General features: G+C 41.2%; 1 pseudogene; it reads left to right on the top strand.

The window, feature by feature from the left end:
* The first annotated feature begins 999 nt into the window (after positions 1-999).
* The window catches only part of LOC134877214 (apolipoprotein B-100-like), a 34109-nt pseudogene continuing 20744 nt past the window's right edge, over positions 1000-14364 (top strand).

Below are 14364 nucleotides of genomic sequence, written 5' to 3'. Positions count from 1 at the left end.
GCCAAATTCTAATCCGATCAAAGTTATGAAGAATACTGATATATAGAGATGTTAGTGTATTTTTTGTTGTATTCGTATCATGTATCTCCTGCTTTAGCAGAAGTACTAATACCACACTATAAAAATACAACATTACTTTGTCCTGCAAACTTAGTCAGAAAATGTTGCAGAAGTAAACTAGATACAGCAATTATTAGGTATAAATAAAACATTTTAGACACCTAAATGTAATATAGCCATTTTCATTTAATCTTATACAGCCATACTTATAATGCTTTAATATTTAAAATCTGATAGTCAGCATGGCATCAAACGGCCTACAAAAAGATCTTACAGGATAAAAAAAAAGCTTCAGCTTTAAGACATTCGCTAATGTGCTGCTAAAACTCCAAGTGCTGTAAAAAGCAGCAGGTGACTCAGGTTTCGATTCTGTGTGAATATGAATCATGTTGTTCAGCCCTCAAGGGACAAAGGCTCACTTCATGCCTTCATGTATTTGTGAACATTAGTGTAACCTTTCTGTTAAAAATCAGTAAAGACTTACGGATTATTGTTATTACAGATATAGAAAAAACTATAACAATTCATTGACATAAAGACAATGGTTTTGGAACATCAAATAAGAAAAACTGAATAGCAGACACAACTGAAATACAAATATAAAAAAGGTAATCCCCTTACTTTGCTAACATTAGTTTGTTTGTGAACTGCCCTTTGAGCACTTCAGACAAGCCATTCAAGTTGTTCGGAATATATGAGCTATTACATGACATTGCACTGATTACACAAGTTTTTTTGCGGTAAAGACATATGACGAACATTAATGTGTTAATTTGTCCATGAAAAATAAGCTACTTTCAGCCTAATATTTAAAGAAAAACAACCCCCAACAATAAAGCAAAAGCTGAAGAGGTAATGTAATCACATAGCACACCCCCACCCAGTGCTAACCTTTGGCCTGCCACACGGACTGCTCAAACTTTGGAACTAGGGCAACACATTTGCAAGTCCTGGTAATCACATCAGTGAGATTGGAGAACTATAAAAGCCAAGGGACCAGAGCACAATAATTAGTCTTCACAGAAAGAGGAAGACTCTCTACGTTAAGGCTAACTAAGGAGCTTTACTAGCCCAACATGGGGAGTACCAAGCTCTGCCTTTTGCTCCTGCTGGGAACATACGCATTAGCCCGTAAGTATTGTGTTTATATTTTAAAGCTAAAAGAATTTAAGGATACGGTTTTAAATGATTAATGTTAGTCTACTGAGAGAAACATGTATTGGAGGCTTGTGTGGAATAAAAAGATACAATGGTGCTTTTAACAGGGTCATATCCTTAAGGATGTTGCTGTTTTTTTCTATGACAATATTTCAAAGCCTGTTATGTACTCAGCTTGAATTTGATTCATTTCTTTTTTAAATTTAACAACAAGCTAAATGCAATGTTTGGAGCATGAATATAAATAATAAATGTGTAGTAAAGTTTTCAAATATACCAAACCATTCGAGTGTCCTCAGTTGAACCTTTGTTGAAGTTTTTTTTTAATGTCATAAACAATTTCTTTTTCATCCTTTCCAGAGCAAGATGCGGAAAGTGTTGAAGAACAATCTCCAGTTTGCCCATGTGAGTTTCTTTTTCAATCTTAACATTGTTTAATTCATTAATATAAGATGTGGTTTAACTTAGAAAATTCAAAACAAAGAAAGTGATTTGCCTCTTTGAATCCTATTGATAACCTCACATAACCATTAGTCATATATTCTTGGTTTTCAATCATTTAAAGGCATATCAAATCTGTATATCTCCTATAGAAATGTCAAAGAGATTTTTAGTGTATTAAACATTAACCTAACAGAGAACTAACAGATGTTTTGAAAACATTTCAGTGGCCAAACGATTCAAGAACTTCCGCCGTTTTGTGTACGACTATGAAGCTGAGACCTTTAACGGCGTGACCGGAGCCACCGACAACAAGAGCGGCCCCAAAGTCTCCTGCAAAGTATGTCTCACATTCACGATCATTACTGCTTGCTGTGACTCTAAAGTAGAAACAGTAGTCCTGACAAAATGTTTAATCTGCTGCACAGGTTGAAGTCGAAGTGCCCCAGACCTGTAGCTTCATCCTCCGCACAACAGAGTGCTCCCTGAGTGAGATCTCTGGCGTGGACGCAGAAGGAAACGCAGTGTATCGCCCTGCCGATGGAAATGAGGCTTTCGCGTCTGCTATGGCCAAGTAAGTTGTTATGTTTCCAGCTAAAATGGTAAACTCATCTGTGTCATTTAGCTCTTAATCTGGGGGCTGTATAATCAGAAAAGTGGCTAGATATAGGTAAACAAAAGAAAAGGAGAGGCTGAATGGCAGATTGTCAATGATTATGTGTCAACGTCAACAGGAACGCTTTGAAGATTGCAGTTGAAGGACACCTCCGTGTTCAACTGTACCCCGAAGATGACGAGCCTGTCAACATCCTGAACATCAAGAGAGGAATCGTCTCTGCTCTCATCGTGCCAGTAATGGATGAGGAGAAGAACAAACAAATGGTAGCTCCTCTCACGGTTTTACTGCTTTATTTTTGTTTTGTCAGTATTGACAGCAGTTTCCAATCAATTCAGGACAGGGTAGAGCTTGATCCTGATCATGTTGTAGCCTCATGCTAAGATAAAGAAATTGCATAATGAGTAGATAAGCGGTGCCTGTCACAGGTGATAAAACCTCATGTAACATCATGTTCTCACAGTGACACTCTTCAGCTGCAGGGCAAAGTCCTAGATAAGTTTATCTTTCTATGGGCATCACCTGCTCTCATAATGGGGGGCAATCTTTCAGATCAATTGATAATCAGATTCAATGACAAACAAGAAACTTTGTGTTTTTGAATTGTTTTCAACATCCTCAGTATTGATAATGCCTCTCTTCATTTCTTAGGCAACCATTCATGGATCGTGCCCCACCGACTTCAGCATCAACGCCGCAGAGGATATCGCCACCGATGTGACTGTCAGCAGGGATCTGACCCAATGTGACTTTTTCTTTGCCCACAGGCAGGTCACCAGTCCTCTGGCTCTCATCACAGGCATGGTAAGAGATTAAGTAACAGTTTCATGATATAAATCCACTTAAGTTAAAATAAACACTACTCACTACAGATGTGAAGTTGAAAATATAGTCATTAAATAAATCTTCAGGATGCTATTTTCTTAATTATTTTCCAGCAGTCTGCTCTTGAGAATCTAACAAAAAAATGTATGTGTCTCTGCACCACCAGAACTTCCCTCTGTCCAAAATGATTAGCAGCACCCAGACTTGCAACTACAAGTTTGACAACCAGAAGAAGCACATGACCAGTGGAACCTGCAGAGAGAAACACATCTTCCTGCCTCTTTCCCACCAGTAAGTCAGAACAATAAAGAATGCAGTAAATAATAGAGGAGAATCTTATTCAGTATCAAACGTGACCTATTTCTGTGGGATGAGGGCAATGCTAACAACATGTGAACAACAGCTAACTTGTGAAATGTTTGTATCCTTTCTTGTGCATAGTTTAGGGAATTTCCTAACTAATATATGCTTTAAACAGAGGCTACACATTGGTAAATAGAAGGCTCAATGAATAGAAGGGGAAAATTTATTGTAAAGTAAATATCATTTTCCCTACTTTTTATGTGTTAAATGACTTCGGACAGACATTATTCTTTTTTAAGTAATCTCAAACAGCAATATCAGCTTGACTAGTGTTTATGGGATCAAACAACTTAATCATGATCCCATTGGTATCCAGGAATGAAGTGAAACTGAGAAAGTGAACTAAGGGGGGCAGGTTATTTTCCAAACCTTGTTTGATGGGAGGTTAACAGCCTGATACTAAAAAACACACCTAGAAAGAGTACTTTTGGTATGTAAAATGAAGTGAAATAATTTCCTATTTAAGACTAATTTATTGAATTTGTCTCATCTTCTGCAAAACAGGAATGAATATGGAATTTCTACCCTGGTCAAGCAGACTGTGACTCTGAGAGAGACTGCCAAGATCAACGACAGAATCTTTGAACGCGGTGAGTGTTAAAACAAAAATAAATTCAGAAATGCTCAGTGCTTTAAATGCGTTACCTTTGTTGCATGCATTTTCTCACATTTTCTTTTCTGATATCTCTGTACAGATGAGAACAAGTCTGTGGACCTGGCAATGGATATTGCTGACGAGAAGTCCCCCGTGCAGACCAAGGATGCTGTCATTGCCACCATGCAGCAGCTGAACACCCTGTCACAGACCAATGAGGGTGAGGAACGTGCCAGCCTCTTCCACAAGCTAGTGTCTGAGCTGCGTGGCCTGAAGGTCGATGTACTCGGATCTGCTACTGTTGAGATGATGGACATGTCCGAACCTCTGACATGGCAAGCTTTGGTTCAGTGCGGCACCCCAGAGTGCACCAGCGCCATGCTGAAGGTTCTCAGGACCTTCATTGAAGCTGCTCTTGAGGTTGATGCAAGCGTCTACGCCCTGGGACTTCTTCACAACCCCTCCCCTCTCATGGTGAAGGACATGCTGGCAATGGCTCAGTACAAGCAGAGCAAACCCATCATGTATGCTCTGAGCAATGCAGTCAGGAAGTAAGTAAACCTTTATTTGTTTTTGTTTTTAATCTGAAGGAAGTCTTGTTCAATTCTGTAGCAGTGAGTTTCTGGTTTCTGTTGTAAATTAATGGCAAACTTTGTTTTAGACTGTACAGGATTGAAGGTGTCACCCCCGAGATCTCTGCTGTCTCTGAGTTTATGTCCTCCCTCCTGGGCGCAGACTGCGCTGGGGAGAAAGATCTGACCTTCCTGACCTTGAGGGTATGTACCAGTATTGTACAGACAGGCCGCTTTAAAACGTATAACTTAAAATAGCACAATCCAGTTTGAAGTTTTTTCCTTACCGTCTATGCTATCCCATACAGGTTGTTGGTAATATGGGAGATGCAATGGAGGCAGCTGACCCTGCAATAAAGAACACCCTGCTAAAGTGCATGAGACAGCCTGCAACAACTCTGTCTGTGCAGCTTGCCGCCATCCAGGCTTTCAGACTTATGTCTCCAACTGATGAGGTAACTAACGCCCCCCTCCACAGAGTAACTGTTACTTAAGTCCCAATGTTATAGTTTTATCGAGATTCCACAATGAATAACACTGTTGTTTTTCTATCCAGGTGCGCTCTAACCTCCAGAGGGTCTGCCAGTACCCCAAGGGTGCTGTGCAGAAGCGCCTGGCAGCTTACCTGATCCTGATGAGAAATCCCCAGGATAGTGACATCGAGATTGTGAAGAAGCTGCTTAACCAAGAGCAGAACATGCAGATCAAGTCCTTTATATCCTCCCACATCTACAACATCATTTCTTCCACTGATCCAGAGACCATGATGTAAGGATGGAACACCTTAGTAACTAACTATATATGCTTTATTTAATGGAAATACTGTCCTGATTTAACAACCAAACTTCCTAAATTCAGCTGATATTTTTTATTCTGTTTCCTTATTTCTCCAGGCTTGGACAGAAGTTCATTGATGCCCTGCAGGACACTGAAGTCGCCACACACAGTGACTACAGCACAAAGTCTCGCAACTACAAGCTGGGCATGGCAAATGAGAACATGCAGGCCGCCATTAAGGGCAACATGGTCTTCGATCCCAGTAGCCAGTTGCCAAGAGAAGTGCTGCTGGAAACTACCCTGAACGTTTTTGGTTTTGACATGGATCTTTGGGAGGTATGTAATACTGTAGGTCATAGGAATGATCAATATATTGCTGTTTCAATTTTTTTGTTTTACTGACTGAAAGCTATATAATAGGTGTTTTATTATTAATTGGTCTGTTGGACTTTTTTTCAGTTTACCAATTATTCTTCCAAGACTCAGACTTCGACACACTAAACCAACGCTGTTTTTGAACTCATCTTTGATTTTTTGTTTTTTATAGATTGGCATGGAAGGAAAGGGCCTTGAGCCAACCATCGATGCTTTGTTTGGAAAGAACGGTTTCTTCCCTGACACAATGGGCAAGGTTATGTACTGGACTTTGGAGAAGGTGCCACCAAAGATGAAACAGGAAATGGATAAATGGGTATCTCCCATGGGAGAGGGGCGCAAGGTAAATCTTGTGTTTTAATTCCAGTTTAACGGTATGATTTTGAGTTATGCTTTTATTTTTACTGACCACAACTAATACAACTTTTTCCTCAGGTTCCCGAAAATCTTGTGAGAGAAATTGTTCGCAACTTCAACAAGCTGGTAAAGGATCTGCAGACTCAAGAGTCCCCAGAGGCCATGGCCTACCTGAAGATTATGGGAGCTGAGATTGGCTACATCAAGGGCAGTGAACTGAGGTTTATTGCTGATAACGCAAAAATGTATGCAGAGACTTTCCTGAGGATCATCCCTTCCCAGGTACTGTTCTATACTGTTATATATATTGTTCACTTAATATAGTATTTTTGCACACCAAGAGAGAATTCATGTTTACTATCTTTCTTTTTTGTATCAGGTTATGGCTAAACTGATGTCCAACACTGACAATGAGCTCTTTGCCCATTACATCTTTATGGACAACAAATTCATCATGCCAACAGCATCTGGCATGCCTCTGACATTCGCTCTGTCTGGCACCTTCACTCCTGGAGCAAAGGGAGGCATTCGCATGGCTCCAAACATGGTACTTTTTAAACCTACTCTTTATTGATGTTCTTCCTTAAATATGTTGTATGTTATATATTACAATAACAATTGTTGTTCTATTATATATATATATTAGCAGTTTCATTTTACATTATTTCATGCCTGTAATTTATTAAATCGATGTGACATGTTGTTTATTTAACAGCAGGAGCTGTTGTTCAAGCCCTCTATTGGAGTTGAGTTTGTGACTCAGATGGGAGTCCATGTCCCTGAATTTGTTGTGTCCGCTGTTGAGATGCACACCAACATCTACCATGAAAGCTCACTCAATGCCAAGATTACCATGGAGCATGGCCAGGTCAAGCTTTCCATCCCCGCCCCACAGACCACCACAAGGGTTTTGAGCGTCAGGTAACAGAAACAATTAATTAATTAATGTTATATTTAATCAATTCAATTCAATTCAATTAAAGGTGTTTTAGAAGTAAATAGCAGTATTTATTACTGCATTTTTTAACAGCAATATTGGAAAATGGAGACTGATTTTGTTGTTCTTTCTTTGAAATAGCAATAAAGTGATGATTGTGGGTGCTGGCCAGTCTTCAGTGATCCCCCACACAGAGGGTGAATCAAGCTGCAGACCTCTCTTCTCTGGAGTCAAATACTGCACCGAAACAATCCGTGCCACCACTGGTGATAAGACTGCTGCTCCTTACTTCCCCCTGAATGGAGAGACTAAGTAAGTTGTTCATTCAAAAATCTGGGATTACTTTGTCAATTTCAATATCATTTTAATATCTCCTCTATAATGTACTGGTTCACCATTTAGTAAGAACATATATACTGTTTAGTAGAAGCAGTCAGTCAGAAGTCTAATACACAATTACCTCGAGACACACAGTGCAACTTCATTAAAGACTTACTTGAGAGAGAGACCTAAACTTTGTTTTTATCACCTTAGGTTTGCTTTGGACATCAAGCCCTCTGAAGAGGTCTCTGAGTACACAGCCACCATCGCCTACGATCTCCTCAGCGAAGGAGAGGACAGTAGCCAGAAAATTGATTCCCTGAAATTGGCGCTGAGAGCTGAGGGTATGAGCATTTTCTTTGAAAAAAAAAAAGAAGTTATTTTGTGTGGCATTCTAACATCCTTATTCATTTTATAGGGTTACATTAGCAGTGAAGTTATAATTTTGCTTGCTTTAGGTTCTCAGCCAACCGAGGCCACAGCCACCATGAAGTACAACAGGAACAAGAATGTCTTCACCACCCAGATCGAGGTACCTGACTTTGATGTTGAGGCCGGCGTTAAGATTGGAATGACTGGCAGCAGTGCCGAAGGCAAATCCATTGTCCTCGAGATCTCCAGCAAGAATGTACCCCAGCTGTCTCTGATTGGCCGTGCCAAGTGAGTCAACCAAGCTAAAATACTTTTTTACACACCTACATTTAAATATGACTTACAGCTTGGCACTGTAACACTCACATGTCAACAACAGCAAATGCATGTTTTTATATACTGTTATTAACTGAATGATTAATTTTTTTTAATAATCACAGGCTTCAGGCCATGACTGATGGCATGCTGCAAGTTCAGTTGTTGGTCCCCTCACTGAAGACTGACGCCGCTATCACTGCTACCATGAGCAATGCTGATGTACTCACCTTTGAGATCAAGAGTGATGTCAAGCTCCCAGAGACCTCCTCCATCCAGGCAGTCACATTCAAATATGGTATGTCTGTTTGAAAACTATATATAAAAATGTCTATAAAGATAGATGTTAACAAAACAATGTCTCAAATTTAAATGTGAAATGCTTTGTATCTCAGGTGATGACCAGGCTGAGGTTCAGCTCACATCCAACATGAATGCAGATACTAAGATCCTGGTGCCTTACACTGAAGCCGTCCAAGCCTGGCTTGGGCAGCTTGCAGAGGATGTCATGGACCAGCAGGTTGTCAAGACCGACATGAAAGTGCGTCATGTCTTCAACAAGGCACTCGAGGTGAAAAGAGTATAATAATTACAGCAATTTTAGCAGACCTTGACTCAGTTCTAGTTCTTCCAGACTAAAGCATGAAAACTGTTCCTTTTTTTTTTTATCAGGCCAGTGATAACTGGATGAACAAGATCTCAGCTGATGTTCCCTATGTTGAGACTCTGAGGAACAAGATTGCAAGTGTGGAAATGCCCTCCATCCCCTCCATGCCTGAAAATCTATTCATGAATCTGTAAGTAAACACCACATTCAATACTATAAATTAATATTTGTTTGTAAAAATGTACTTGAAAGTGAAATGTCTGTTAAACCCCTTATTGACAAAAACATGTGTTTGTGTTTTTGCTATCAATCAGATTCTAGATTAAGTGGAGATTGTTAATTTGAAGCTATGATGCAAATTAGCAACATAAGGCATAATTGGTATACTAGAAAAATCATTTTATTTACAGTTCTGACTCATGTAACAGTTACATAATAAGAAATGCTCCTCTCTAATCATTTCACCAGGGATAGCAACGTCGTATATAAGTTCAACCAGGAGCGTTTGGCCATCACTGTCCCCCTACCCCTTGGAGGCAAATCATCTGAGGAGCTAAGGATACCTTCAGTGGTCAACTCTCCAAGCATCTCTTTGCCTCAGCTCGACATCCATTTTGCCTCACAGGAGATCCAAATCCCCACTTTTACCATCCCTCTTGAATATGATCTCACCCTGCCTCTGATGGGCAAAATGGAAGCATTTGCCAAGCTCAACAGCAACTATTATGACTGGGAAGCAACTGCATCTGCCGGCAACAGCAGTGAAGAGACTCCTAGCTACATGGCCAAGTTCAGCGTCATGGCTGAAAGTCCAATCAAACTTCTCTCCTTCTCAACTGAGGGTAATTTTATATTTATTCATGCTTTAATTAATAGTATTTTAAATTTTCAGTTAAACTATATAGAAAAAACAACACATTTGGTGCTTAATAATTTGACTGTTTTGTCTTTTTTCTAAAGGAGCTACAACAATCACTGACACAACAGAAGATAATATGAAACTCACCATTGAAGGTTCCCTGAACAGCATTTTCCTGAACACCGGTTTTAATGTGCTTGAAACCGTTGCTGTCACAGAGAGTGTATTGTCAACAGGAAGGTATAACATCTATGCCACCTCTCCTGCGGGTCTGGACACGTCTCTGACTATTACCACCCAGGTCACTCTAGATTCCAACCTGCTCTCTGGAGATATCAACACAGACGGAAGTGTGACTGTTGGACCCATGACTGCCAGCACCACTTATCTCCACACCTTCTCTGTTGAGCCAGCAAAGAAAGAAGCTAAGCTGGAAAGTACACTGAGGGTGAACTTTGAAAACATGAAGGTTGCCAACAAGATCACGGCATCTTATGCAAATGAGGAACTTCTGATTGAGTCTAACACCAACATGAACACTGAACCTATCAAGCACACCACCAAAATGAGCCTTAGCTACAAAGATGTCAAGCTTACCATCACGTCTAACTCTGTGACTAAGGCTGATGAGCGCATGGTTCGTAGCCAGATGGAGTTCTCCGCCTCTGATGGACAGGCCAGCCTCAGGATTGAAAATCAAGCTGATGACTCAAAGAACCGTGCCTACTCTTTGCTCACTGGGTCCATGAACCCCTCCGGCTTGGAGATCAATGCCGATGCATCCCTGAACATCTTCTCAAGCCTTGCCTCTCACAAGGCAACCATGGCCCTGAACGTGAATGGCCTGACCACCAGCTGTACAACGACTGCTCAGTATAGCCCCATGACCTTCGAGAATGTTTTCCATGGTGGAGTTGACACATCTGGTGCTACCGTGTCTATCACCACTAAGGCAGCCATTAAAGATAACAAGGCAGAGCTCAGTGTTGAAGGAAAGCTTGCAAGCAAAGAAGTGTATCTCAATTCCATCCTCAAGGGGGATCTCTTTGACATCAACACCCTGAACAGAGTGAACCTTAGACTGAATGAAGATGGCTTGATCATGTCCAACAAAATTGTTGGATCTCGCAACGAAATGAGGACTGAAAATATCCACTCACTGTCTCTCTCACTGGGATCTTTCACCCTCACCTCGAAGACTGACAACTTCCTTGACAACAGAAACTCATACGTGCATGACATCACAGTTAACATGGAGCGTTTTACTGCTGCAGTTAATGTGAAAAATGACCTGAAGATCATGGAGATTAACTTTGTAAATGATGCCCATTTCAAGGCAGAGCCCTACAACCTGGAGCTGACTGGAACAATGAAGGGAGTGTTTTCAGAGGAAGAGCTTAAGCACACTTATGAAGTCAAGTTTGTCGACATGACCCTCTCTGCAAAGTGCAACACAAATGGTAAAATCATGGGTGCTCAGATGACACATACCACTGATATGGAGGTTGCAGGTCTGACCGTGAAATTCGACAATGTGGCTAACTTCAACTCCCCCATTCTTCGTTTGGACAGTACAGTCAAAACTGTTGCTGAACCCTTCACTCTGAATATTGATGCCATTTTCAACTCCAATGGTGCAGTGTATCTTTATGGTGAGCAGAGCGGTGAAGTATACAGCAAATTCCTCCTGAAGGCTGAACCCCTGCTGCTGACACAATCATTTGAGTACAGAGCCTCAACCACCCATCAACTGGATGGCAGACCCATTATCAACACCAACATGGACAACAAGTTCAACAGCATGCTGAGCCTCAGAGAGCAAAGTGTCACACTGAAGATGGTATCCTCAGTGGATGAGCACAGTTTTGATCAGGAAATTAATGCCTATAACAATGCAGAGAGATTGGGTATTGAGGTGTCCGGAGCTGTTTCAACCCCCCTCTTCAGTGAGGCGAATCAAGATTACACCATCTCTGGATTTGTGAAATACGACAAGAACAGTGACAGTCACTTCATCCAGATCCCATTCATTGAGCATCTGCCTGCAGTTATTGAAAATGTAAAGACCACAATGATGAGGATGATGGACCACAGCATTGAGATGCTGAAAGACATTAACACCAAGTATGATATCAGTGCCACAATGCAGAGCAAAGTGTCCGAACTCAAGGAGGTCATTGACAACTTTGACTTCAACCTTTTTATCCAAGATCTGACAAAGTTTATCAACTCAATCGAAAACTACATGTCCAACCTCACAGACAAATTCCCAACTGACAAAGTCATGAATGTCCTGAAATCATTGAAAGACGCCATCATGGCTTGGATCAAGAAGCATAACATCGCTAACAACTTCAATGTCCTGTACACCAAAGTAGAGGAGATCCTTTCTAGCTATGAGGTTGAAAAGATGATTGGGGCCATTATGGATGAGGTTGTTAAGATTATGAAGCAGTATCAGGTTAGGGAAAAGATCCAGTCTGCATTTGCTGCTCTCAAGTCAATTGACATCAAGCCATTGGTCCAAAAGGCTATCGCACCTGTTCAGGACCTTGTGAATGAACTATATACCTTTAACTTCAAACAGCTGATTGATGACATGAAAGACTATTTCATGAGGATGGTCCAAAAAATCAGATCGTTTGATTATGACACATTCACTGTGGAGTTGAAAGAGAAAGTGGCAGATATGAGCAAGATTCCCTGTTTTGGAAAACTCTACGGAGAGTTGAAAGTAACCACGCCACATCTCAAACTAAAGACCACTGCTGACTTTGAGAACACCACAATTACATCAGACACGCCAGAGTTCAAAATCAACCTTAACTCAAAGGCAACATCTACTTTGCAAAACCTTGACTACACAATCGATGCCAGTGCTCATTTGGCTGCTCCCAAGATGAGTCGCCTGTCTTTCTCTGAGAAGTTTAAAGTTGATCAGTTATGTTTGTCATTTGATCACAGGGGATCAATGACTCTCTATGGCCTGTCAGCTGAAGCTTCTGCTGAAACTACTGCAAATTTCAACACTAAGGACTTTTCTGCCGATCTGGTCAACATTGCATCCTTTACAATGGAAAATGGAGTTTCTGCCACTGTCGAGACGGCCTACAGCCATGACCTCAATGTGCCCCTCTACAAGAATTCCTTTGCAACAATAAATCAAAAGAGCGTCTTCCAGATTGAAGGTGGAACTGCCCGTCTGACCATTAGCAATGTGGCCAATGAGAAGAACATCAGAGATGAGATAACCCACAAGAGTGACATGGAGGTGGTCATGGATCTCCACACAGCCAAAGTGACTTTCGCTGGAGCAACAGATAGCAGCTTTTTCAAACTGAATCAAAATGTGGATGCTGAAATCTGCATCTTCCGCAACATTATTATTAATTCCAAGTTTGAGACAGAAACACCTTTCATGAAGGGAAGCGTTGCAGAGGTCAAGTTCCAGGCTAATGCTGGAGACATGAAAATTGATTTAACTGCATCTCACAGTGTTGAGCTAGCAGGGAAGATTGAAGGAACTCTCTCAAACTCTGCACTCGCTTTGATCACACCTAGTGAGCTTATGTTTGACACCAAAAACAAGGGAAATGTCAAGATTACCCTTCCATTGAAGCTGTCTGGAAAGATGGATCTCCAGAATGACATGTCTTTGACCCTGAACTCTGAAATGCAGCAGGCTAGCTGGACAGGTCTGGCTCGATTCAATCAGTACAAATACTCCCATTACTTCACCATGGATAATGGTGACAGTGAAATCAACATGATGTCCCAGATCCACGGAGAAGCAAATCTGGATATGCTAAAGGAGCCCATCACCATTCCAGCAATGGAGGTGCCATTTATTGGTATGACAACACCAAAAGTGGAAGACTACTCTCTGTGGGAAGACACTGGCCTGAGCAACCTCCTGACCACTACTCAGCAGACATTTGACATGAACTCCAAGCTGAAGTACATGAAGAACCCTGAGGTGATTACAATTGACATCAATGTGGAGCCAGTCATCAATTTCATTAATAACAATGTCAAGACTCTGCACAAGAAAGCGCTCATCCACAAAGATAGGGCTGCGGTTGTCCTGGTGTCATCTTATGAACAAGCCAAGGAAGAGTATGAAAAGTATCGCATTGATTTGCCCAAAATCATTACAATTCCTGCATACAAAGTTCCAGTGATGAATATTGAGGTGTCCTCATTCACCATTCCCCTCCCAGATGCCAGTCTTATCACAATGCCTGCTCTGCATGTTCCATCTGCCCTCAGCAAGCTGACTCTTCCAAAAATCACCCTGCCCAAAATTCAGAACATTAGAATTCCAGTAATGGGGAGTCTGACCTATGAGCTCACCATGAAAACCGCCATGGTTTCTCTCCAAACTGATGCCAGCATCCTTAACCAGGACAGCATTGTCATCAAGTTTGATGCTTCCTCAACCTCTGAGTTTGAGATTCTGAATGGAAAGATTGAGGGCAACGCCAACGTGAACAAAGTCGGTGGACTTAAAATGACCTCTGTCCTGTCTGTGAAACATTTAATGTTTGAGGGAAACCATGAGAGCACTATCACCCTAAGCTATGAAAATGTGGATACCTCCATCACCAATTCAGCAAAGGTCAATCTACCTGTCCTGACCATGGAAGTCTATCAGGAGATTACCGGAAATCCAGAGGAAGGCCTTGTTGTCTCTATGTCCACTCCATCTGCAGGACTTGTTGCACTTCAGATGCAGACTAAGCGCCCAGCACAAGTGAAAGCAAGAGTCTACGGTCGCTACCCGGTAAGATAATATTTCATTGTGATTTCATTGA

Source organism: Eleginops maclovinus, chromosome 15, assembly GCF_036324505.1.
Source record: "Eleginops maclovinus isolate JMC-PN-2008 ecotype Puerto Natales chromosome 15, JC_Emac_rtc_rv5, whole genome shotgun sequence".
NCBI lineage: Eukaryota > Metazoa > Chordata > Actinopteri > Perciformes > Eleginopidae > Eleginops > Eleginops maclovinus.
The sequence above is the reverse complement of the archived record's forward strand: the minus strand, read 5'-3'. Positions and strand labels throughout refer to the sequence as shown.